This window comes from Penaeus japonicus, unplaced genomic scaffold, assembly GCF_977035675.1.
Source record: "Penaeus japonicus unplaced genomic scaffold, GWHDUDI00000001_assembly GWHDUDI00000656, whole genome shotgun sequence".
Lineage (NCBI taxonomy): Eukaryota > Metazoa > Arthropoda > Malacostraca > Decapoda > Penaeidae > Penaeus > Penaeus japonicus.
The window spans coordinates 12,103-18,153 of NW_028235058.1; positions in this window are offsets into that span (position 1 = coordinate 12,103).

Below are 6,051 nucleotides of genomic sequence, written 5' to 3' on the forward strand. Positions count from 1 at the left end.
ATTTCAGCTATTGCTACTGACACTGAGGCTCCTATTGCTGTTCCTTTATTTTGTTTGTAGAAACCATGGTCAAATCTCAGAAGGGTGCCTCCTAACACGTGGTCTATCCCTTCTTTTATTAAGTAAGGAGGTGGAGCTTTAATGTTAAAATCCTGAAGGAGTCTTCCCTGTACATATGCCAAGTTCTTTTCATAAAAATTTGCAACCATCCAAGCTGCTTCCTCCTGAGGAATAGACGGATACAGGGATACAATATCAAAAGAGAAGATGAGTGCTCCTTTCGCAAATTGTGGAAATTCCTTAACTTTTCTGAGAAAATCAGAGGTATCCTGCAGTCTCTCTGGGAGCAGCTCCAAGAGGGGGGCTAGGTAAGTGGTAAGTAGCCGATCCACTGGTCTTGTAGGAGCACAGCAGCCACTCAAAACTGGTCTCCCTGGCCAGGTGCCTAGGTCTTCATCTATTTTCTTGTGAGTCTTTGGAAGTATATACCAATGTGGGATGTCTGGGTTATGTGACAGGAGGGCGTCTCTCTGGGCCGCTTTGAAGCTTGTACATTTTCCTCTAGGAGAGTCCAGGGTATAGAATCTATTCACCAAAACCTTGGAATCTCTGTCAATTTTCCTCAAAGCTTCTTCTGGGTTTGTGATTGGTATATATGTTTCTCTATCTTTAAGGTGTGCCCTGCCCATTGCCCTGTAATTTCCTGTTTTGAGGACTACTAGGGCTCCATCTTTGTCGGCTTTTTTAATTACTATATTAGGATCTGTTCTCAGGCTTTCCAGTGCCTCTATTTCTTCTCTTTTCAAGTTGTGTCTACCTCTTCTTTTTGCTTGTATTGTTAATTCCTCCAAGGCTTCTTTCATTTTTTCAGCTAGACCTGGGAGTCTTTTTGGGGGGAGTTTTTCCTGTTTGGAGAAAGGGAGTTGAGATGGAACCACCTTCACTTGCTCTTTTCTTTGTGAAAAGGCTACAGGGAGAAGAGAATCCGTGAATCTGTGGTTTATTTCTGATTCTAGGTCCTTCAAGGAGTTGGCTAGATTCTCCAATACTGGTTTTGTCGAGGGAGGGCCTGGGACAAAGGATCTCCCTTTGCTTAGCACCGACTTCTGTGGGAGGGTGAGAGGAACCTCTGATACTACCAGTTCCAACCCCAGTTGCCATTGTTTCCTTCTTGCCAATATCTTCCTCTTCCTTGTTCTTGACCCCATTGGTAGTTTCCTCTTCTTCCTTCGTATCCCCATCTGTTCTGCGGCCTCCATTCTCTCTGTCCTCCTTGTGGTCTCCATCCTTGAGGGTTGTTGTTCCATCTTGGTCTTTCTGTTGTTCTCCACGGTTGGGGGTTCTGGCCTTGCCTGGGTTGCCAGTTGTTTGTTCTCCTGGGGGTGTATTCTCTGTTTTGAGGGTTCGCCCATCTTGGGTCCCTGTACTGCTGGTTCCAGTTGTTTTGTCTCCAGGGTCTCTGGGTGAGTTTTCTTCGCATGTCCTGTCTGTTCCTTACTCTCTGTTGGGGTTGTGCATCGTTTTTTGTCTGAGTTTGCTTATGCTTTTTCTTTTTTCCTTTGTCTGTTTCTGTGCCTACTGATCTATGCTCGCTCTTTCTTTTCTCACCATTGTTTTCTACCATTTCTTCTTGGTTATCTCTTGTTTCCGTTGGTTCTGGGTCTTGGGGGATGCTGACCTCCTTTTGAGGGGGCTGAAAATGATGTGCCAGAATCTTTTCTATATTTTCTATTGCCTTAGCTACCTTATCTATGCGAATGTGGCATTCTTCTACTTTATCATTTCCTTGATTACTCTGGGTAGGGATATTTTCTTCGGGGAGGGGGGGTTCTGCCTCATTCTCTGTCCTATCCTCTTGTGTGATACTTCTTCTGTCCTCTTGAGGGGTCCCTTGTCCACATGTTACTTGGGAACCTTCTTGAGGTTGAGTTGGGGTGCTGTCTGCTGGGGGGCTAGGAAGTAGGTGTTCCCTCGTGGGCATCTCCCTGTCAGCTGTTCTAGGGTCCATACATCCCCTTACCCTATCTATTTCTGTTTCAGTCATCGCATTTTCTTCATCTCCTCGCAGGTATTCCAGTAGGTTGATGGGTCCACTTGCTATGAAGTATCTTTCACTTGGGGGGGCTTTGTTTTTCTTGGTTTTCATGTATCCCACTGCTTCTTTGTAGGCTCTATTGGTTATGACATCGTATTTCTGAGGGTATCTTTCTATCAAATCCAATTTCAAACTAACGATAAATGACCTCAGATGGATTGCTTCAGACCTTAGTTGGGCAGCCACTAATCCTTGCCATCTTCTAGCTGCATCCTTCCATATCATTTCTCCCATTTCTATTATCCATAGGGGGGGATGAATCCTGAAGGGGACTTGTAGTCTGTGATGGCTGTCCTTCCAATTCCCGCGATACCTTGTAATTCACACTCGTTGCAGTATTTAATTTTCCTATAGCACAAGGCTTCTTTCTTGAAGAGTGTGGCCAGGGTCTGTAGGTCCATCAGTTCGTCTTCTGTAAGTGGAGTGTCATCTTCTAGGTCCTGGAAATGGTCCGGATATGGGTCCTCTGGAAACCCCATCTCCTTAGCATTCGTTTCCAAGATAGGCAACAATGGGGAGGCTTCTATAGCAGGATTCCCTGGGGCCCAAGCATCAGGGTGTGCCCAACCATCTGTTAGGAGGTGGTGGGGGTTGTCCCTTTCTGTTCTGTTCTTATAGGCTTCAGGGTTCGTCACTCTTTCATAGATTTCCTCCATACTTTTGCTTAGCCTATAGCTCAAGGAGCTCAGGCTTCTTTCTTCTACTGTGGGTGACATTTTTCTTTCTTCTTGCATATTATCTCCTCTTGACTGGTTCCTAGTTACCACCATTTCACTGTACTACAAAACCATATATATATATAGTGGCTAGGGGAGGTTAGGTTGGGTTTTTCCGTTAGTGTCACTCACTACACCCTTATCCTACCCTCAAACCGACCACTGAAAAAAACTGATAAAAAAATCTGGAAAGGAAACTCTGTGTAAAACACAGTATCTACCTAGGCTGTGCAAAACACAGTCTCTCTAGGGAAAAACCTGTGCAACGACACAGAAAAAATACCACTAAAACTTAAAAAACTAATTACACTAGAATTTCCTGGAATAGAAAAGTTCCTGAAAGAGAAAATCCACTCTAAACTACTCTCTTAAGTTGCTAAGATTAGTCACCAGGTGAAACCCTTTTAAAGGGATAACAACACAGAAAACCACACAAGTATTGCTTTAGAAAAAACGGGGGAAATGCTAGTCCTCTGATAAAGGAGAGACTAGCCCAAACCTGTATATCCTTGTCGTAGATCCCGTGAAGACTTCTTTCCTGTCAGCACTTGGATGGATTTTTCTATATCCTTATTCACTTTCCGAGGTTTCACTTAGGTGCAATGAAAATACTAAGTTACACTTAACACTACTCAGTATTCCCACCAAGGCACGAACGCGTTTTCGGCCTTTCTGGCCTCTTCAGGTGCACTATTGTAAGAATACTGACTCTTTATTCAAAAAAGTATAACATATATACAGTCAGGCAAAAGAGTACCACGGTGTAACTTGACAAACTAGGGAACCTAACCCTCGTTCCTTCCTGGGTACCAGGGGAAGGGGAGGATCCTAGATATACCAATAAATACAATTACATATACATAACTACATATACATAACTACATATACATATAACTACATAAAATTACAATACAATTACACATACATACAATTACATATACATACAATTACATATACAACTACGTATATATACAACTATATATACAATTACATATACATACAAATACATACACAAACTTATCAGCATATATACGAAACAATTATATATATATATCTACAAAAAGAAGCACATATATAGCAAAGCTTAGAAAAAACATCAAAAATACATATACACAACCCAACACTGGGTATATTGCGGCGTTTTCTAATCGTCGTTTCGCTTGTCGAATTTCGCTCTGCTTTCGTTTCTGTTGGTAACCCTTGGCGGAGTTATCGGCCGTCTTCCTTGTTCCTTCCTTATTCTGGGTCCTTTGCCTGGGTTGAAGTGGTTAATGTGCCCAGGGGTCTCTTCTCCATTATCTGTGAATAGGGAAGGAGAGATACAGGGCAGATGAGGAAGTAAGGGAATTGTATAAGCTTATATCATGTAAATAAATAATAAATAAATAGCAATAAAAAACCCAAATCTCTGAGAACCAACTAGTAAACAAAACACACACACCTCTTATCTTAGGCCATCACCTAGAAAAACCGGGGAAAGGAGGAGGTAACAGCAGGAGCCCTTCTCCAGGGGGCTACACTTGGTCAAGGAAGGGAGGTAGGTTTCTTGTCGAAGGTCCTTGTCGCAACTGCTGCTCCTACAACGAGGGTGTGACTGAAGATAGAGTGGAAATATAGGGTATATATAGGAGGAGAGAAAGAGGTAACAGTGTTGAAAGAGGGGTGCCCTTGTTCAGGTAGTTGGTCTCTCAGCAGGTAGCAATTTCTTCTGTGGGAATGGGGGAACTCGGTTTACCTCTCCCTTCACTCTCTACCCACATATAGTTCTATATCTATGTGTTATCTATAAAACCATATACACAGATACATATATATATATATCAATACATAAAAAGATATACATATATATATATATATACATACATATATATATATATATATATATATATATATACACATATATACATATATACACACATACATACATACAAACATATACACAAGTATGTATATAGAAAATATTATATTATATAAAAGTCCATACAAATACCTATACTTATAGATATATGTATACATATTCATTTCTCTAAATATGCATTTATGTGCATAAATACACATGCATAAAGGGACAATTGTACAGCCCCCATATCTTTATAACCATATTTTTGCATATATATACATATATATCCATATGCACATATATACACTTACATGACCCCTATCTATACACACATATACGCATACATATGCATACATACACATGTATACATACACATATACACATACATGCACATACACATACATACACCCATATATACACATGCACATACACATACATATACATATACATACACATATATATATATATACATATACCTACACATACATATCCATATACATACACATATACATACAAGTATGCATACCCACCTACACTTATATGTACATACAAATACATATACAAAATACATATATATACATACACACATATGCACATACACATACACCTGCATATACATATACATACATATACATACACATATACACGCACATATACATATACATACACATATACATACACATACACATACATATACACATACATATACACATGCACATGCACATGCACATGCACATGCACATGCACATGCACATACACATGTACACATACATATACATATTCATACACATATACATATACATACACATATGCAAATACACATACGCACATACATACACATACATACACGTATACATATCTACATACATATACATATAAATACATACACATTACATATATACATACATACACATATACAAATACATACTCACATACACATACACATACATATATACACATACATATACACACATACATACACATAAGTATATATATAAACGCAAATATACACATATGCAAATACATATATATGCATAAAAAAATGAAAGAAAACATCTCCAAAAGGAAACCAGTGTAAAAGGATACATTCTTCCAGGTGCTGAGCTATTCAGGTGGAAGGTAGTTTCCCCTCGGGGATGGGGAACTGGGGGCCTCCTTGGTGTTCACTACTGTTTCTTACATCTTGTTTCTGGGAAAAGAAATAGATTAAGAATATTCATGTAAACACAGGCAATATTTACTATTGAAAAAAATATATAAATGTATTTATTCCAAGTAAAACTGCCACTAAAAAAGGAACCAACTAAATATAAATTTTCAGATAGAAGGAAAAAACACATAATTACATATATCACTATTTACATATACACATATGTACACATGCATGTACAAAATGCATA